Source organism: Rhinichthys klamathensis, unplaced genomic scaffold (genome assembly GCF_029890125.1).
Source record: "Rhinichthys klamathensis goyatoka isolate OS25496 unplaced genomic scaffold, OSU_Roscu_1.1 h1tg000005l_1, whole genome shotgun sequence".
Lineage (NCBI taxonomy): Eukaryota > Metazoa > Chordata > Actinopteri > Cypriniformes > Leuciscidae > Rhinichthys > Rhinichthys klamathensis.
Genome location: NW_026606558.1, coordinates 5345118 through 5367840, shown reverse-complemented (window position 1 = coordinate 5367840; position 22723 = coordinate 5345118). Strand labels below are relative to the sequence as shown.

Genomic DNA, 22723 nt, shown 5'->3' with positions numbered 1-22723 from the left:
GATCAAAAACCCTTCACAATTCTGCCAGCGCCGTCTGCTGTCACCAATAGCTCGCAGAGCCAGTTTAGAAAGACAATCATTACTGAATTTTAGGTAAGAGCTTGGTTAAAGCTGCCGTCGGCAACATTTTTTTGATCATATTCAGTGAAATCGACACTATAATCCGACAGAACAACATAAATAAAGTGGTTTTAGAAAAAAAACCGAGCTTCTAACTCCACCTGGAGCGTTATTTGTTTTGCAAAAATCCACAGCTCCCGGATCATCGGGTCCAATCAGCGCAGGGGGGTGTGAGATGTGACTGTCAATCACAGATCGGGCACACGCCACCCCTCGCGCACGTTACAATCACATGCACACGCCTGAAGTTCACGCAGTAACGAAGAGTGATGGCGGATGTATCTCGCTTTCAAAACACTAACAAATCAAGTAAGCTCATTTAGAGTATAAATGACGTTAGCAATTGCAATCTATCGGTAGATTAGCCAGGGCAGCATACCTCCAAGTACTCCATGGTGTTGATGGATGCTGATGAGACTGGCACGTTCACTGAAAATCTGGTGCACACGCACTGACGAGCACGAACTCGGTGGGAGGGTATTCGTTGATAGTGGGGTGGGGCATGAGAGTTGTAAACATTCAAAATTTTGCCTAAGTCCACTCAATCTGCCAGACTTGCCGACTTCAGCTTTAAGGTGACAAAAAGTATGTACACTTAACTTTCCAAATTAATTCGGACACTCAACATGAAATCAAAATGAACATTTTATTTCCTTTATGCAAGTTTCTGCTTCTTCATCTGTAAATGTTTCATGGATAATGGACAACGTTAACCAATAGCCAAATAGCTATTTAGGCTGTGTTTTAGCAAACGGGCATTTAGCCAGGCTCCTTTCTGATATATAAAACCTACTTTTTACAATCCAAACAATTCCCTTCCTTTTTCATTTCTTTTCTCTATCCACTCAGAAATGTCATATTACAAAAGTAAAATGGGTTGCAAACAGCAATTCATGTTGACTTTCTGTGGCTTTGCAAAGAGTGAATGTGTTCTGTATTTTATGACGTTTTACTGTACAGCATACTACAACATTATGCATGCATTCTGTCTACCATACACATTGTACACAAATGTTCTAACAGCATACAGATTCAACTATAAATGATTCAAATGGCAAAGTGTTTCAACTGCATCCCTAGATTTAAAAAGACATTTAAAAGACAATTTGAATGGTAATGAATGCATGGACTTCTATCAAATTTAGCACAAGCATATGATCTCTAAAAGAGTGTCTGGCTGTCTCCTAATTCACATACTTCTATTAAAAGTATATACTTGATGGGAAAGTAGTCCAGCCCTATTAGTTTGAACCGCGAGAGGTGTCTACTCTCACCTAAGCTTACACTGCTACATCATGCGTCGGGTCAGAGGTCACTCTTCTGCCGGAACTCAACTCGTGTACGGCCGTTACCGGAAGCCAGTGATTATAGTTCATAAAGTTATAATTATGGATATTTTTCTTCACTTTGCTTCAGAAGGCCTTTATTAACCCCGACGTATGGATTACTTTTATGATGGATGCGCTTTTTTGGGGCTTCAAAATCTAAAGTACCATTCGCTCCCATTATAAAGCTTGGAAGAGCCAGGATATTTTTTAATTTAACTCCGATTGTGTTTGGCTGAATTTTCATTTTTGGGTAACCTAACCCTTTAATGGATTCACACTTTGTAAATTAACTCATTCTGATTGGGACACAATGCGTGTGACTTAAAGGTGCTCTAAGCGATGTCGGGTGACTTCACTTCTTGTTGACGTTTAAAGTATTGTCAAACAAAACGGAGGCTAGCTAGACCCTACCTCCTCCTCATCCGCACACTAACCCCCAAACCCTTCTTGTCGGTCATTGACTGGAACAGTTTGTTATGTTTCGTGGAGCGGGTTAGCCCAGTTTGTTTTTGTTGCCGTTTGTGGAGCCTGGGCTGTCTACAGAGACCGCGTTTCTTTACAGTGTGTTCAGGGGACAGGCAGCCAGCGGATAGTGAGGAGATGTTTGCTGTATGTGGCAAAAAAAGTTTTGGCCTAAAAAACGTGTGACATTGCTTAGAGCACCTTTAAGTACACTGAACCTATTCTAAAGTTTAGAATTGACAAAACTATCATTTCAGCATTGTCCTAAGCACTACAATATAATATAAACAACAACCAAAGAATAACACTCTCTATTGCACTCTCATTCCCTTTCTTCTTCACTTACCCTTTATCCCACACACACACACACACACACACACACAATGTCCCTCGGCATGGAGGTGAAAACAAGTGTTTTTCACAGTTGTCTTAAGAATCGCCACCAAGGATTTGTTTGGTGTATTCACAATAATAAACTAAAAAGGAAAACCTGTAAGTGTTGAAAATCCATACAAATTACTGTTAGACAGTAGAGGTTTGTGCATATTATGTATATCCTCAAAACAATATACTGTATACTGTTATTTATTAACATATATTAACATATTAATCTATATTGTATGTACTATATACCATTATAGTCAAGGCTTTAAATACTCAGCGTCCTGTCAGTTTTATTTAACAAAGAAGTCAGTTTTCCTTATAATCTGTCGTTATTTCCTTTACCTGAAATTAAATGTGTGTGTGTAGTGTGTGTGTGTGTGTGTAGGAAATGGACTAATGTGAGTATTCTTTCAGCGAAAACTAAAGGTTTATTACATCTTCAAGGTGGCCATTAAAAACAGTTAAACACAGTTTCAATCATAAGAGCATTTAATTTATGGTGCTTTATAATGGTTGACAATAACATCTTCCAATCCATATCCCCCTAATAAAATTGTGTTTTTAGGGCAAAATGTGTACAAGCCGCGCAAATGTTTTCAGTACATTTCATGACAATCTAATTTAGGAGTTTTTCCATTTGCTGATTTGTTAATCAGTCAGTGAGCGTTCTTCCTCCCATGACGCACCTTTCGTTATTTTTAGAAAAGGCAATAAACAGCACATTAAGAAGAATGGCTTCAATTGAATCTGGATCTATGAATGAGAATTTCTACCAGGACAGATTAAATCAACGCCTCCTGACACAAATATACTCTTTTTGTACAAAATTATATTGATGGAAGTGAACTTTCCTGAAGGCTATTACAGTGCTTCAATTTGCTTAAAAGAAAAATCATACAAAGCCGTTTTCTCGAGGGGATGCTGAACGCTTGATGTGCTTTCTAATACCGATGCTTGAGTGCTTTCTAATACCCATTCATCCTCAACAACAAGGCTTTATGGCCAAAGGCGGCTAGTAGAAGATGTACTGCAAAGGGTTAAGCAGGAAAGGATAATATGCGAGAATGAAACTCGACTTTCATCTGAAACAGCTTTATAAGAGGTTAGAAATGGGATTTTCAATGACAGCTCTTATCAGCACATCGACGTTGTCTTCAGTCAGTGTTCCTTCTAATTCGACTCTCTCGCTCTCCATGCCTGTCAGTCTTGCTTCATCTCTTGACAGAGTACATCACCATAATAGAGGTCTACTTCGAGAGGTTATTTAGCAGGATTCAAACCTGCATTATGTAACTGGATCATGGATTTCCATCACTCAGTCAGCCGGTGGCCGGGTTGTTGCCATACACTTGCATTTATTTACATATATTTGTCTTAATTTCTCTCAAAATTATTTGGATATGTTTCACTGAGGAACAGGTGCCAAATAGGACAAGGAATAAAAAAAATGGTCTAAAAGGTCAATTAAGCAGCAAGTCATGTAATATTGCATCTGCCCCCATGGAAATAATTCAATAACATTTACTTGTAACGGCTTGTTTTTATTTGTAGCCATTACCATTTTCAAGATCACATTATGTGATGAGGAATCAATTCATTTGTAAAGTCAGCATGAACCACAAATTGCGACTGACTTTTCTTCAATATTGTGATGTGTATCCAACTTATTGAACAAGAAAAAAAAAAATGTAGGACGGAACTTTGTTGGTATTTGTCCATTTGGGAATTGATTGGATCATAGAAAGATTGTGGAAAGATTGTCAAAGATTATTAGGAGGACACAAGAAGTACACTAATAAATCATTGATAAATACTCCATAAAAACAAGAAGTCAATTTTGATTTCATGTTGACTTCATTTAACAGCGTTACACATCATATACAGTGGGGCCAAAAAGTATTTAGTCAGCCACTGATTGTGCAAGTTCTCCTACTTAGAATGATGAGAGAGGTCTGTAATTTTCATCATAGGTACACTTCAACTATGAGAGACAAAATGAGAAAAAAAAATCCAGGAAATCACATTGTAGGATTTTTAAAGAATTTATTTGTAAATTATGGTGGAAAATAAGTATTTGGTCACCCACAAACCAGCAAGATTTCTGGCTCTCACAGACCTGTAACTTCTTCTTTAAGAAGCTCTTTTGTCCTCCACTCGTTACCTGTATTAATGGCACCTGTTTGAACCCGTTATTTGTATAAAAGACACCTGTCCACAGCCTCAAACAGTCACACTCCAAACTCAACCATGGCCAAGACCAAAGAGCTGTCGAAGGACACCAGGAAGAAAATTGTAGACCTGCACCAGGCTGGGAAGAGTGAATCTACAATAGGCAAGCGGGTTGGTGTGAAAAAAATCAACTGTGGGAGCAATTGTAAGAAAATGGAAGACATACAAGACCATTGATAATCTCCCTCGATCTGGGGCTCCACGCAAGATCTCATCCTGTGGAGTCAAAATGATCATGAGAACGGTGAGCAAAAATCCCAGAACTACACGGAGGGACCTGATGAATGACCTGCAGAGAGCTGGGACCAAAGTAACAAAGTCTACCATAAGTAACACACTACGCCGAGAGGGACTCAAATCCTGCAGTGCCAGGCGTGTCCCCCTGCTTAAGCCAGTACATGTCCAGGCCCGTCTGAAGTTTGCTAGAGAGCATATGGATGATCCAGAAGAGGATTGGGAGAATATCATGTGGTCAGATGAAACCAAAATAGAACTTTTTGGTAAAAACTCAACTCGTCGTGTTTGGAGGAAGAAGAATGCAGAGTTGCATCCCAAGAACACCATACCTACTGTGAAGCATGGGGGAGGAAACCTCATGCTTTGGGGCTGTTTTTCTGCAAAGGGGACAGGAAAACTGATCCGTGTAAAGGGAAGAATGAACGGGGCCATGTATCGTGAGATTTTAAGCCAAAATCTCCTTCCATCAGTGAGAGCCTTGAAGATGAAACGTGGCTGGGTCTTCCAGCATGACAATGATCCCAAACACACCGCCCGGGCAACGAAGGAGTGGCTTCGTAAAAAGCATTTCAAGGTCCTAGAGTGGCCTAGCCAGTCTCCAGACCTCAACCCCATAGAAAATTTGTGGAGGGAGTTGAAAGTCCGTGTTGCCCAGCGAAAGCCCCGAAACATCACTGCTCTAGAGGAGATCTGCATGGAGGAATGGGCCAAAATACCAGCTACAGTGTGTGCAAACCTGGTGAAGACTTACAGGAAACGTTTGACCTCTGTCATTGCCAACAAAGGTTATGTTACAAAGTATTGAGTTGAACTTTTGTTATTGACCAAATACTTATTTTCCACCATAATTTACAAATAAATTCTTTAAAAATCCTACAATGTGATTTCCTGGATTTTTTTTTTCTCATTTTGTCTCTCATAGTTGAAGTGTACTATGATGAAAATTACAGACCTCTCTCATCATTCTAAGTAGGAGAACTTGCACAATTAGTGGCTGACTAAATACTTTTTGGCCCCACTGTATTAGAGGTTGAGATTAAATGTAATCTTTTTAATCTTGTCAACAAATTTAACGAGAAAATTTTGAATCCTTTAGCAATAAAATATTGGAAAATCCTAATAACTACATCAGCAGGTTTGAGATAACTTTTCAGAGATTAGTTTACCCCCAAATTAAAGTCTGTTATTATTTACACACCGTCATGTCTAACTTATATGGTTCATGCCTCATGAAAACAAAAGTAAACAGTACATTTTTGAAGTATCTTTCAGTGCAGCTTTTCAGTGAATAACAATTTCAGTCTGCTCCTCAGGCTATTCATGTGGATTCAAAAGACTTGGAATATTGATGGAGATGTTTTTTTTTTTTTTTTTACTATAAACGTTTGTATGGCATGCCATGAGCTGAATAACAATTCTCGAACGTCTTTGAGTAAACTATCACTTCAGACTCACACTGCACTGTACAGGAATATCAGCAACTGGAGGAGATGTCAGTCTGCTTTGTGATTACATTTTTGTTAAATTTTTGTTATGTTCAACCAACTGAGATAACCAGATTAGTCAGATAAGCACATCATGTTTGGCCTTGAATTAAAATAAAGAAAATAAGAAAATAAACAAAGGACAGAAAACTTCCTCCGCCCACTCCAGGCCTCTCTGCAAGCAAACTCAAAATAACAGACTGTAAACAGAGTGAATTAAGGCCACTGTATTACGTCATATAGAACACAAGCATGCAGTGTAATGTGTAATGTGTGCAGGAGAGGAAGCCGGCTGCATAGCCTACATTCCTCACTGCTTACGGGGGATGAAACGGAAATCTGTGACACACTGAACATCCCCTTTGACCATGACCTGCAGGTACGCTACCAAAAGTCTGGGATCAGTAAGATTTTTTTGTTATTGAAAGGTCTCCTGTGCTCACCAAGGCTGCATTTATTTGTTCCAAAATAGTGAAAATAGTAATATTGTGAAATATTATTTATTTATTTCTGTGATGCCAAAGCTGAATTTTCAGCAGCCATTACTTCAGTCTTTAGTGTCACATTATTCTAAAGAAATATTTTTCAAATATGTTGATTTGGTGCTCAGCAAACATTTCGTATTATTATCAATGTTAAAAGCAGTTGTGTTTTGCAATCTGTGGAGAAGCAGGCGAGAGCCAATGAGCGTTTGACAACAGGCCCTCTGCTATTTTCAATATACATACAATTTTCCTTGGTAATACTATTAGAAAACATGGAATTAGTTTCTGTTATGCTGATGATATTCAGTTATACATTTCATCACGTCCAGATGAATTCTCTAAAGTATCTAAGTTGACAGAGTGTGTTAAAGATATAAAATACTGGATGACCTGTAATTTTCTTCTATTAAATTCGGATAAGACTGATGTATTACTTATTAGACCAAAAACCTGTACACATAATCTCTTGTAAGGGATAATTTACATCCAGCCGGTTGTTCTCTCAAAATAAACGAACGCTCGAAGCGGAGGGGTCTTCCGTCAGCCTGTAGGGGGTTATTTTGACAGAAAAACCGGTTGGATGTACATTATCCCGTTATTACACGGCTACTTGCCAAAATATTGATCTGAGGTGAAATATTTTATTTGCTTTTTAAACCCAAAGCTTCTGCGGAGAGAGCCATTGCAGCGCAGCAAGTTCAAACTAGACGGACATTTAAGGGATACGGTGTGCACTATGCAGTCATACCACTTATTACACAGCAATTCACCACATAAATAATTATGGAGATAAGAGATATTGATTTCAGATTAAACTGCTTTAAAATCGTACCTGTTTGTATATTAAAATCCAACAGTGTACAAAACAATAGTCACAAAATGGCAGCTGCGTTTGTATGAAACAAGAGTCTGGATGGCATAATTATATAAGTGTACACAAAATATTGATTCGACTATTAATAATTTATAGCTCACCAAATGCAAAACTTCCATGAAGAAAAAACATTCCTAGCGAGTGTATAGCGCTGCTGAGTCATCCGGATTAACCTGCGTTATCTGTTTTGAGCGGTTGTTATCTGGGAATAACATGGCGCGATTGACCAATCAGAATCAAGTATTCCACAGAGCCATGTAATAAAATACAACATGCATCTAGAAGGATGTACGGTTACTTAATCCTCTACAGTTAAAACCTGAGTGTTAACTTGTATTAGACATCAACTTGTCTTTCAAAAATCATATTTTGTATGTTGCAAAAGCAGCCTTCTTCCACCTCAGAAACATTGCTAAGTTACGGAACATGCTATCTGTCTCTGATGCAGAAAAGCTAGTTAATGCATTCATGAACTCTGGACTTTTACTGTTATGCATTACTGCATCATCAGTAAACAAGCTACGATTGCTCCAAAATGCAGCTGCTAGAGTTCTGACTAGGTCAAGAAAATATGATCATAACACCAATTTTATCATCCCTACACTGGTAACCTATTAAGTTCCGTGTCAATTACAAAGTATTGCTACTGACCTATAAGTCCCTAAACGGTTTAGCTTCTGTGTGTATTTAACCGATCTTCTATCACCCTACAATCCATCACACTCTTTAAGATCACAAAACTCTGGGCTTTTGGTGGAGATCTAAGTCCACTAAAGAAGGGAGTGTGTTTCACATTTGGCTCCTACACTCTGGAATAGCCTTCCCGATAATGTCGAGGCTCAGACTCTCTCTCCCAGTTTAAATCTAGATTAAATATCTCTCGTATTTTCTCAAAGTCTTCAAAGTTCATTTCTTAATGTATAAATCATGTTTTAAAAGGCCAAAAAAAATGTCTGAACCTTCAAAATGAACATGGAAAATCAGTGTGAGATGTCTATGCAGTAATCTACACTGAAATCCCATTCGCTATATCCATCTTCAAGCCCAATTAGAAGCTCATAAATAGAGGGATTCAAGCGAGAGCACTGGTGTGAACAGATGCGAAAGATAAAACATTAACTAGGAGACCAGCTAAGATTTACTGTACTTCTTTGTCTATCTTCCATCACCACACCCTCAAACACTGCCATGCAACAAGTTCAGCAATGAAATACAGCCATACACCACCATTGAAACAAATGTGAAAGAGATGTGTGTTCACACTGCCAATGAAACATGACACGGGCAGACATACCACACAATGTTCAACTGAATGTACATTCATTGCTGCTACAACGCCTTAGTTGCGTCAAAACAGTGCTTCTGTTTGAAACACTGTCAGTTTTGCCCAAGGCTCGCACGTCACCATTAATGGTTCTTTTATAAGGTTCTGACTGTACGCCACCATTCATGAGCAGGGCATATACCAAACCCTTACACCACCATCAAAAGTTATGATGAATTTAGCAGAATATTTTCCAGTCGTGCTCAAAAGACCAGATAAGCTTCACACTGCTGATCAATTTCCCGCATGGAATCAGAGCCCACAGAAATTCTCAGAAAGCTTTGAAAATGTCCTCAGAACTTTTTATGTTGCAACTGCATTTTCCAGAAACTTTCTTATTTTACTATATTTAAATTTATTTCACGAAATTTGGAAGCAATTTTCCCTCATTATCAGCACAGATTATGTGTGGGCTGCCGACTGGTTCTCCTTAAAGTCAATCCAATCCAATATCCATTGGGATTTGTTTGGATTGTGAAATCTGGGCATTAAATACAATAATTGTGCCAGACCAAACACAAGTTTGCTAAAACAACTATTAGTTTATAGTCTGTGTAAGTGACTTCAGTTGAAAAGGCAAGTTATTTCAGAGGAAGAGCAAGTTACATTTTCATTAAAGATGTCTTAAAGACTTTTTAATTTGTATAAAATATACAAATGAATCAGCCACAATAAGACCAAGAATGTGCATCAAAAAAGTACAATACCATTCAAAAGTTTGGGGTCGGTACTATATGTTTTTGAAAGAAGTCTCTTATGCTCATCAAGGCACCAATTATTTGATCAAAAATACAGTAAAGATTAAAAGACAGTAAAGATAGTAATATTATGAAATATCATTACAACTCTTGAATAGCAACATGACATCATAACTTTGCGTAAACATACACGCCACTTTCAAGTCGAGTGGCGTGTTATCTATACGCATTTTGAGCTATCCGCGTGTATGTCCACGCCGAAACGAACCGTCATCTTTTGCGTGTATGTCTACACCGTTAAACGTCCGAGTGATTCCGCGTGTATGTCTACGCCGTTAAATGTCCGTGCGAAACGAAGCAAAATTCATATCTTCATCTGTGGAGCGATATTTTTTTTCCTACGATGGTAGGGGAAGACTCATAAATAGTATTAACCCCAGTGACGGGTAGGTTTAGGGACGGGGTTGGGGTAGGTCATATATTTATATATACAGTAATATAACGTTAAGTCAACGGCGTTGATAAACACGCTGAAAAGCGATTATGCGTGTTGATAGCACGCCAAAAATGGAAATACGAATTGGCGAGTCATACATACGCCATTTCATGAGATCAGTCTGTGAATAGAATCACCCAATTATAAAATGGTTAATTAGCACTGTCTGATAGTGAGTTAACATTGCATAAGACAGTGTCCAAATTTACTCACTCGTTTTCATTCACTCCCTCAAGTGGACTATATTAGTGGAGTAATGTAAGGAATAGTGAAAGTCTATAGGGTGCGGTTTCGTACACAGCCCTTGATTAGCTGATCAGGTGTGTTTATTTGGGTTGTGTTGGAGCTAAACTCTGCAGGACAGTGGCCCTCAGGAGCAGGATTGGACACCCCTGCGTAAGATAAACAAAGACTACTTGCATATCAAAATTTAAAATTATTATAAACTAGTGACTGTCCGGTTCTAAGATAAACAAAATTCTTATTTGGATTAGCGCCTTATGAAATTGGTAAAAGTAATGGACAATGTCCCTTTGTGTCAGCGCGGTAATTTAACAACAACAACAAAAAAAGTATTCTAGTTAATGAAAAACCACAGGGAACTTTTTTGGGCCTTATGGGGTGTCCCTCAGTTCAAACACTGAAACCGTGCACAGCTTAGAGCAGACAACTGCAGTAATGAACTAAACTCGACTGTTCAACAATCCAGAAGAACACGGAGGTAAAAAATATATATATTTTATCAAGCAAAGGAATGCTATTGTTTGACTGCTGCTCTGGCTCGTAATCTTAAGTAAAATTAAAGTAAAATAACTATGTTTCCACTCCAAGCATGGATTAAAGAACTTTTGTAAAGTGGAATTACTACAGCAATATTCCACTGCGGAAAGAAAACATCTGAAGTACATCTAAAGGCTGGAATATAGTCTACATGACTTTTATCCTGATATACAATCTAGCAGAGTCAACAATATGAAAGTCTACGCCAGTCTGCAGATTTTGGGCGGTCGGAGCTGACAGATTTCACTGATAATTACGTAGTGTATGATTGGCACAGACTGATTGATTCCATCCAGTCAGAGGATATCAAACCACGTTTGATATTTGGAGCCGATTTTAGAACACATATCGTGTAGTGTATGGCACGTCATCAGCCTTAAATTTGATCAGAAGCATAAGATCACAATGTACTTCCAAACCTTAAGAGACACAAAAAAGGCTTAATCTGTGTTGACCTGCATCACCATCAAAAACTGCATGCTAAGTCCTTGAAAAGATTGCAGAGAACTGAACTGGCACCAGCTAAACAGACCTTTTGGCAAGATCATTTCACAAAGAAATCACTCTGAGAAATTATATCAGTATGTATGTCCCCGGGCCCCGTAGTGCTTTTCTTATTGGTCGCCGTTTGTCTCACACAAGTGAGAAAGGTCCACTGGGTAGTGTTAGAAAGAACACGATCATTCTCACCAGTAATGACAATAAACCATAGCTGAGCCAGAGCTAAAAATGAGAAGAACGTCAGTTAAGACAGCATGACCATCTCTGAGAGTATGGGAAAGCAACTCTGTCTACCCTTTCTAATTTAAGAAGGTCATGTGCTGCAATGTGTTGCATAAACACAGTCAGTAAACTAACCTGCTTTCATTTCGTATAGTCTGCAAAATAGAACAATAGAGAGCAGTCACAGAGCCTTTGAAGTGCACAGAGCTTAACTTAGAAATCTAAGGCCTGGTTTCACAGACAAGGCTTAGAATAAGCCAGGACTAGGCCTTAGTTAAACTAGGACACTTAAGCAGATTTTGTAAACGTACCTTAAAAAAACATTACTGGTTTGCATCTTGAGACAAAACAATGACACTGACATATAAGATGTCAGTGCAAGTTGCTTTTAGTAAAGACAGCTCAAACATGTATTTTATTCTGGGAATAGTTTAAGCCTTATATGTGAAACCGGGCAAAAGAGTGTGATTATTGAACAGAGTGGGATACATACTGTAAGGAGGGACTGTTCATTTATTGAAAATTTCAATCCAGTTAATTACACCATATGGTGATAAATCAATCAAACTAAGCATGATTAATCAATAAAGATAACTTAAAACATTATAGATGTGTAAATCACTGAATAGACATTACATTAAAAAAACTTCAGAAATCAATAGATTTTTTTATATATATATAATTAAAACAGTCCTTAAAATGAAAGTCCTTAGCGAGGCACCAAAGTAAACAAAATTGTAATATAATTATTTTGATAACCAAAACAAGGCGCTGATATTAAACTTTTGTCTAAATAAATTACAAAATAAAACACTAAAAACTGAAATCAATCATTTTAAAAGATACAAATCAATTTAGGCATCACAGCTTTATAAGGTAGTATGAAATATGTACATTTAACAGTGTCAATAATGTTTAGTGATCTTAAAGATTAACTTTAAGTGAGTGTTGGAACGTGGCGGTAAAAGTAAATGTTAAAATAGGAAAAATGAGCATGCACAATTAAATATACAACATGGCCTTGCATCAACTGACACTGATAAAAAAATACGCTAGTATCGGCCAATAATAACTTATATGGATTTAATATGTTATGCATTCCTACTTAAAGGAAGGTTAATTCAACTTTACAACTCTATAACTTTGCGGTACATGATATTCACCACATAGACTTTCACTCTCTGTCTTTTCAATGAGTTTGAAATCATTTCCTGAGGCAATTGACATGCTATTGACAGAGCTCAATTTGTTTTCGGAATATTCCTCTACACACAGATGTCAGCTTGTCTACATCATGCCAAACAAAAGCAGGTTGTGTAGAATTCAAGTCAGAACAACTCAAATCAAACCATGCAATGAATTAAATCCCAAACGACACCCTCTGAAACCTGATAAGCCCAAGCATGAGCTTCAGGGTCTTAGATGCTTTTGACAGATAGGCCTACTAATTTGCCTGTTTAGAAATATTTAGCCCCAAAATGTGTAACATTCTTCTCTTCTAGCTTTAACCATATTAAAACCTTGGCTAAAATCAAAGGGATTGTTTTCAGCCTTGCAACAATGCAGTCTCTAAAAGCCTGGGCTGCCTAGGCGTAGTAATTCAATCTGTGAGAAATCCAGGAGAGGACATCTGTTCATTCTGTGGCACAGCGGTGCCCTGCTGACATAACAGTGTTGGAGGAAATTAATCTAGAAGCTCAACTAGATCCTCACTCTGAGGGACCAATCAATCTGAAGAACACAGTAACCTTTTCTCAGAACACTTCACTTTGTGACAGATGCTTGATATAAAAACACATGCCTATGTTTTTATTAAAGATATTAGTCACCACCTTTAGTGCTGTACATGTCAGTGTTCAAAATTCTTTTCAGAAAGAGGTTTCTGAAATACAACAGTTACAACAAGACACAAGCTTTTAATCTTTCAACAACAAAAAAGACCATATTTGTAGCTTTCATGTTCATGGCCACCAAGACCAAGTATTGGACATGGGTCTGTGTGCATGTAGGAAATGATGTACCGATAATAATATTCAGGCCAATATTGATAATTATTTTAACTATATGGTCGATTTAAAATGTTATACTATATTGATTATAAAAATGAAAAAAATAAAGTTTTAGGCATCCCAACATTATAATGTACATAACCAGCTACTAAGGATTAACTTAATAGGACAAATATCCAATTAAATAAATTAAATAAAGAATCAAATATCTGCCGATATATCTCTAATATGGGATAATACCCAAAAACGTAAAAGCATTAGTTTGGCCAATAACTGATATGAAACCAATATATCACGCTTCTCTTGGTGGCACGTCCTCAAGAGGAGTTATAACCGATATAATTTTTTTTCTACATTGCCGATGCAGGTTTATTAAACTGCCCAGTGTAATAAAAAAATGTGCCTGTGTGTACATTTTTGCAAAATGGTATTGCGTTCCTTGTAGCATGTTTAACTGTAGTTTAAACAGTGACTGGCGCTAAATACAGTCTTCCATTTTCTTTATAACAGTTCAACATGACTCTTATTACAATGGATATTTAACGCTGTTTTAGTTCACTTTGAGCTCTTTTATCAAGTGACGAGACTCTCGTGTTTCGTGAGACTTGTACCTGAGCTCTCTGCATACCAGGTGAGCTACCAAGCAAATTTACCAAGTCCAAAAAGAAATATATAAGGAGCTGGTTATGTAATTCAAACGTCAAAATGTATTAGTTTAAAAATTATGCACTACGGTAAAAGTGTTTTGAGGTCATAACATAGTATTGTGCGAGCAACCGTGCAAAAATAAACTTTATTAATCAATAATCTCATCACGGTTATCATAATTTGTGTAAAAGGGAATAAAAGTTGTTGGTGCTTTTAATGCCTCTAGTGTTCATTTCCGCTGGAAACTGAAATGTATAGGTACGTTTTTGCACGTTTTAAGTATTTACAATAAGCCTGTGTTGATACTGTCTAAGAAATTACATGAAAAATGTAAATGCAAAGGCATAAATATTGGGAATCGCAAACCGATTCCTGTAGGGCAAGAGGAAAAGTATTTTCAAGTATTGTGTCGACTACAATGAATCATATCACATTCTAAGGCCTGTTGCGCACACTAAGATATTGTACATGCTGCACAGTCTACTAAAGAGACACACGTTATTAGAGAATAAACAACTTTGTCCCAATCAGACATTCAACTCTATTAACATCAGCAATAATACATCACCTTTTTCACTGCAGTATTTTCTACCAAACTGTCCATCACCATAGGATCATACAGCAATTGAAGATTCTTTGGTCCGAGTATCTGAAAATATGGTGCCGTCACAGTTTCACAGGACAGTGCTTGATAAATCAACCCAGTGATAGAATAAGACCGGACAGAAAGCAGGTCACCATCTGCCTGTCTTACCCAGAGTGCTGTGCTCTCGAGGACTAGCAACAGACTGGTTCGCCTCTTTGCAGTGACATTAAATCATCATCACTTTCGGTTTGATTAGTAAAACAAAGAGATCATATTGAGTTGAGGTGCACTTCCCAGCGTCATCGAAATAGCCTAATGAATAATGACTCCTTTTACAGGTCACTTCATATCATTGCCACCCAGAAATGTCATCTATTATGAAGATATTTCATGCAGCCCACCATAATTAATCTTAGACTTAACTTGGCACACAACAAGTTTTATAAATCCATATTTCAACTGTAGAGGCATAACTACACATTCTGTTCACATGAGACATCTGAAATGGACAAAAAGCAATTCTGGTCCAGAGTACATATGTGCTCTTTCAAGCCCCCTTTTTAAACACAGCAAATTATCAGTATCTGCACTTTATGTAAAATGTATAACCCCTGCTTCCTTGTGTTACCATGGTAACAGAATCGGGAAGAACGGGATACCGTTTCTTCCTCCTTTGAGTAATAAATTCCCACACATTCACCGCCCACACCTGTCTCCAGATTAAAGACCAGGAAAACCCAAACGACTACAACAGCTGTATTGTGCGTTATGATCAAAAACGGCAGCAGCTTAAAAAGTGCTATGGATTTTGGATGGCAGCGGGTGTTGTTTTTCTCATAAATCAGCTGCTTGAGGAATCACCTCGAAGCCTATAGGTGACCATGATGGTTATTTGAGTTGAGCTGTTACGTGACAAACCACACCGAAACAAATGGTGGGGAAAAGGGCTGGTGTGAATATGACAGGAAACAAGGACATAAAACAGCCAGACGTTACCAAAACATTTCCTTGCACCTGTCCTTGTACTTGGCGTTTTACTAAGACTGTAAGCAACAATTACTCTCTGACCTTAAGCAGAGCAACACATCAGACAGGGAGCGGAGGAGACTTCCAAGAAATCATTTACAATGCCAAGAACATGATTGCGAGCAGAAAGACTACTCATAGTAAACACTTGAAAGCATAACAAAGCTCAGATGCTGGTAGTGTGAGAGGAGAAAAGGGTTCAATGTCTTTGTTGACACAACTGTGCGGCTCTTTTCCAAAAGCTTCTTACATAGAAATGCCATGAGTGTGCAAAGGCTTTTTTATATTATTACAGTTTAAAATCCAGCTCCTGCTTTGCTCAAAATCTGTGCAAAGACAGTGGATTAAAAGCATTCCCGGGAGTATACAGTGCAGCAGACTTTTAAAAAAGACTCATTTATCTTTTAAAAGCATGTCTAGACTTTTTACATAATATCATGTTCTGTTGGCCAGTAATCATCAACAGATAAACAAGCATTGTATGCACATGCAGTTAAAAACAAAACCTTTTGGGTACAATTAAAGATGACTTACAGAACGTATGTGGAATAAATCAAACACTGCAATAGCTGTCATTCCAAAAAATGCCATTTGTGACCCTCGTATTTGTGTTATTATAGGCATTTTTCTTCAAATATAAAAAACCCCACAGTAATTGAGGATGTCTTTTTGACCTGTTTTCAACTTCTCTTTGCTTTAATAGATATTATGCACATCATAATTGTTTTATATTTATATAGTATATAATTCATAACAAACACTGTTACCATCAACTGTCAACTTCATAACAAATTTATGAAATTAAAGGATAACATGATTATTAGCCTATTAAAAATCAATTATTTGTAAAGGAAAAAAAAGCATATCTGTGCTATGTTTAGATAACATTTATAGCCTAGTTTGAGATGGCAGCGATTTCCTCAAATCTTTACCATTTACTTTAAAACACTTTTTTAGCATAAAAACAAGACCCATTCAGCGGAATGACCGAAACTAAAGACAAATAACAGATAGACAAACCTGTGCGCATTACTGGCTGAGGGAATCTCTTACCAACGTCCAGAGACGCACCGGTTGGTGACAATTATTAAACACAGAAATGAGTTTCAGGCTACTCAGAAAGTGTGATATTACACAACACAAGTCTTGACAATCCAATCTTGCGTTTTAAAGGAGGTGCTTCTTAAGGAAACGTTCATAACTGTCAAAATTGTCCGTTTTGTGCAGTAGTAAGTTGTCGCGTGCTCGGGCGCGCGCGCATGCCTTCAGTTCTCCAAGCTGTTTGTGTACTCCATACACTTTATAAAACACATGTTGAGCGTGGTCTGTTCAAGAGTGAATTAAAATTAACTTCATCTAGGAAGAAAACGCACTACTTTTTGTCATTCCTGCGACACCGCGTGCGTTTCTCTAATATGTTTGCTCGGTTATAAATCAAAGAGAATAGCCAGAACTCCTGTGTATAACTATGTGAGATGGATAGATGTACCGTCCGCACAAAGATGTTTAACCTGTAATAAAATAACAAAATTAATATATTTCTCACCAGTTTAGTTGAAAGAAGGAGGTCTTCTGCGTTTCTGCAGCGCTATTTTCGGTATGCGGTCCGATTATTCTCTTGATAAATTTACATTGCAGTGCTCTTTGGGTTTGCAAACAACCAAGACTCCGACGGATCTATAAATTTACCGTAATGTCGCATATACACAGTATCGGCTCAGGGCTGTCTACCGTAATACACAGAGCGCTCGTATACACGTGACATGCAGATTGCTCACGAACATCTTTATCTTTATATCTTTATAAGTGATTTGTTGAGATTTTCATAGCTTGAACAAGATTGTAAAAATAGTGTGGACTTCCAAACAAGGCTGTAACTGTGTCCTTGATTACAGGGAAACATATTGTAAGGATAAAAACATTGGAAAACATATTGATCAACAAGTGCCTGAGGCAGCATTGCTTCCCAATGCATTTCAAACACCTACTTGTGGTATAGATACCGGTAGGTCAACAAATAGCTTGAACTGCTATTTATGGAAGTCCATTTCCTATAGCCTAATCCTTTGGTAAATCATTATGAAATGAAAAGTCATAATTGGGACATATTAAGTCATAATTTAGACTTTTTATTTCATAATTCTGACATTACAAGTAATGTAAAGTCTCCTTGGGTTCTTGAAAAGCACTATATAAATAAAATGACATAGCCTATTAATTCATAATTATGAGATAAAAAGTTGAAATTATGACACAAGTCATAATTATGACATACTGTGATTTTGAAATAAAAAAGTTATAACATAAAAAGTCAAAATTATGCCATACTAACTCTTTATTATGACATAAAGGTCATAATTATGAGGAAATTATGATATTATGAAGTCATCATTAGGAGATTAAATGATGTCATAATTTAGAATTTTTTTAAATTGTGTGTCATAATTCTGACATACAAATCAAAATTATGACAGCCTACTAAGTCATAATTATGAGCTAAAATCACAATTATGACACTGTAATTATGACACACTAAGTCATAATTATGAGATAAAAAGTCAAAATGATGACAAAAAATATAAATGGTGATATAAGTTATAACTAAATCAGAAATGATGACATAATGTAATTTTTACATAGCCATCTAAGTCATGAGATAAAAAGTTTAACTATAATTATGACATACTCAGTCATAATTGTGAAAAAGGTCAAAATTCTAAACATAAAGGTCATAATTATGATAAAATTATGACAATTATGATATTATGAAGTTGTCACTATGAGATCAAAAAAAATTCTAATTTACTTTCTGTCAAAATTTCCCATTTTTATCTCATAATTTCGATTTCATAATATTGGAATTTTGATGTCATAATTATGACTTTTCATAATTGTAAATTTTGATGTCATAATTACAATTTACAAAAGCATGATTGTTTTATATGTGGCTGAAATGGGCTTCCATAGCTATTTTACAGTCAATCGTGCAATCAAAGGGTTTTTATCAAAGATGGCGAAGAGGTGAATGTGGTTCTCTGTGTTCTTCTGTAAAGGAACTGATGATTTCAGGTGTCCTTACAGGTGAGGAGCGGGTGCCATAAAGATCTTTTCATCGAAATAACCTTGTGCACCTTAAAATACCTCAGCCTGATGATAACTTACAATCCATTTGCGATTAAACAAATCTGCACGTGAGAATTGCTTCAGCTGTTGACTCCGTAGTAAGACAATCTTCCACACCAGAGTAAAAGCATACATTGGCGGAATAGTCTGGAATTAAAGGCAGCCCACGTGGAATTCTGAAATAATCTCATGAGACACCAACCCACACACTCTTTAAACAGAAATGTCTTGCCAACATGATGTTTAATATTTCAACGTCAGTATACACTAGGAAAAGAGAGAGAGAGAAAAACACTCAGCTCTCATTGTCCTCGTTTTCTCAGTTAGGCATGAACTTGAACAATATTATATTAGCATGCCTCTATCATTGTGAGTTTTATTGATAACAGTTTGTGAGTGAAATTTTACTTTTTACAATGCATGTGAAAATCTACTGTTTAAGATGGAAAAAGATTATGAAAATAGATATTAACAGTAAAGCATATTTTCTCCAACTATTACATTCCTAAAAACAGTCTGACGCCAGGTATTTTACTTTCAAATCTATTTATGGGAAACAAAGAAGTGTCCCACAGCTCAGTATAAAAAATATATACATATATTTTTGAATACGTGTATATTAATCTTTATTGGTTCTGATTCATGTCACATGGTTTCCAGTCTGTGTTGACTCATTACTCAGAGCAATTAAACCGGTTATAAGGATCCTTAATGAGAACAGTAATTTGCACATTCTTCTCACAAGAGCTGGATTACTGAACCTAGTGCAGTGTTGAGGGCCATTTCATTTAAATGCCTATTGTTTTGTATTGTGAAAAAAGTTCCGGAAGCAATTATGAAGTAATTTATTACACGCCTAGAGGAAGAAAATATTTCATAAGCTTGAGCTGCGCATGGATTAATGTTTGCTGCATTGAGATTCATTCATTATTTCAGTTTGCCATTAAAAACAGTAGCTTACAGTTCAGTTTCCTTAAAAACAGGCCTATAAAAGCTGGTTGACGCTTTCATATACTAAACAAATACGATTCATCCAGACCCCTAATAGCAATTTCAAGGCTTTTCACTTCATGTAATTCAACTTTTGATTTTCAAGATGTCTGTCAGCTGGAAAAGAATCAGTCATTTTACAGACAGTATATGATCCCAAGACAATTCCACTTAAATTTTGGGGGAAAAAAGAAAAAAGGCCTTTGTAAGAAATTATATCAATAGTTTCCATTCATGAAAACTGCTCGGATAATGAGGACAAATGTTAAATGTGTTGATACTGCAGGCGCATTACAAATACTGAGTGGAAATAAACAACCCTCAATCCTCAACATCTTTCAATCTCTCTAAGGATAGAGGCATTTCTAAATGTCACGTGCAGGCTTTTGAGAATAAATGATATGAAAATCAATGCATTCTCAGCTCTTCATCACATCTGATCTGCTGTGTAGCTGCTCCAATGGTTTTTTTCAAGAGCACTGCATTGCACTAATGAAATCTGGACTGCTTATTCTAGCATGCACTGCCATGTATTCATTCACAATGTTATATCAACAATAGTTCCTGTTATTCTATGCAGAAAATAAACTGGGGGTAAGTACATTTGATCACCAGTGAGTTGAGTCTCACATTTTAAAAGTAGCAGAATTCAAAGCTTTACCTGGAGGATAGATAGGCTGTGCATGAAAACATAATGGCTCTCGTTTGCGTAACGAACGTAAAACTGGGCATTTCGACACAAAACTTTTGATCAATTTAACATTTATCAATATGGATGTGAATGGTGGCTATATGATCAAGTCAACTTGTGTATGCAAGTTTCTGAGTTAGCGTGAATGAAAGCATTATGAAGCCAGACAAGCCACATCTTCATCATTTAAAAATGTGTTGCCAGTGGTAAAATATTCAATTGACAGTGTGCCATGCCTGTCCGTAACATTAATCAAGCATTTTTTTATATTAAAGTATTAACAGGTGTTTTTGGTGTCAGTTTCTCTTTCATGAGATGACTTCCTCTTCTTGCCGAGTTACAGTTCTCCATGGCTGCATCCGAAAACTGAAAAAAGCTGCTTTCGGAGGATGCATTTCAAGGTCGGAAGGCATCAAGGCACGTCCGGATTCAATGTTAGCTTCACTTGCTGACTCTAGGTCTATCCTTCGCTGCCTTTGATATCCCACAATCCTGCACTCTAAAAAATGCTGGCTTGTTTCAACCCAAATTTGGGTCAAATATGGACAAACCCAAATGTTGGGTTAAAAATGTAATTAAAATTTTTAACCCAACTTCAACTTTCACTTTCAACTGTAAAGTTTTTTATTACATTTTTTAACCCAACATTTGGGTTTGTCCATATTTGACCCAAATTTGGGTTGAAACAACCCAGCCTTTTTTAGAGTGTGTGCTTTCCATTCTGGGACAGTTAAGCTAAAAAAGAAAGATGGCAACTGAAAGTTGCAGTTGGTGGTCAGTTTGTGTGTAAATGCACGTTTTTGGCCAACGTTTTCCACATTTTGGATGTCATTTAGCGAGAAATTACTATTGTAGGATTTAAATATTAATTTAGTCATCACCAAAGCTCTCTCTGTTTTGTTGTAGATCATTAAAACATTACGCTGCCTCAGAAATCTGTCTGAAATTTTGTGAGGTACATTCGTGCATAAACGCTGCCTGCGAAGTCATTGGCTGATAGGGAAGCGAGGCAACAAGTCTAAGTTTTCAGACGCAGTCCATGTCGTAAACTCGCAAGGCTAAACCGTGAGTTTATAGGGGCCTAAAATTGAAATGACGATTGCTTGCATCCACAACATTTATCAACGCCCGGTCATTCGTACGATTGATTGGTGGCATACGAATGTTTCATGAACTGTCGTAACATGATTTCTGCACTGGATCTGCGCTCGTTTCTACATTAGATTGATATATGAGGCCCAATTAATCAACAGTTCTAACAAGACTGCAGAACGACTGTCGTTTAATTCTACCACCTACACACATCTGTATGGATTACCCATAAATCTGAGCTCAGAGATGCCTGTTAGATCAATCAGAACATGTCAAGACGGTGCTTTGTTCACTTTGCTGTTCTGTTGTCAAGGATAGTGTTGATTTGAGAGCAGTCATTAGTGGGGTGAGTGTTCCTTCACATTGACTAAACCAGAAATAGTCAGTGAGCTCCCTATATAATGCGAGTGGCTCAAAAACGTAGTCCTTTTACTCCAAAATGGACCCTCCGTACTGCTGATCAAATGAATAGCTTTTAGTGTGCACTGTGCTGACCACCTTTCAACCCGCTTTCAGTTCTCCACTCATCTAGAACAGACTGATCAAATTCAATATTAAACTGAGCTGTGATGAGCTAATGCTAGCTTTGAGTTTGGTCTTTGCAATAGCGGAAAAATAACATGTCATACATTACATGACTTTCAGTGTGTGCATAACATTTTTTTTAAAAATCTAAATATCTTAAAGTAAGCAAATGATGACCATTTTGTTACACAATTTCCAGTTTGATGTATTTATTGACTAAATTAGCATATGTGTATACAGCCTCTTTTAAGTTGTGCTAAGCTATAAAAGCAAGTTATAAACTTGCCTTCTACACACACAAACTAAATTAAATTAAATTAAACTAAATTGATGAGTGAAGCCATGAATTATTTCTGTCTCCCAGTCAAAAGAAGAAAACCCAGGTTTGTTATCATAAATAATGACTATT

General features: G+C 37.0%; 1 protein-coding gene across 1 annotated transcript in view; it reads right to left on the bottom strand.

The window, feature by feature from the left end:
* tp53i11b (tumor protein p53 inducible protein 11b) overlaps nt 1-17588 on the bottom strand; it is a 59827-nt gene extending 42239 nt beyond the window's left edge. Inside the window, exon 1 of the mRNA XM_056256137.1 lies at nt 17440-17588. The gene's annotated coding sequence lies outside the window, so the exon portion shown is untranslated. The remainder of the gene's footprint in view (nt 1-17439) is intronic.
* Nucleotides 17589-22723: the final 5135 nt, after the last annotated feature.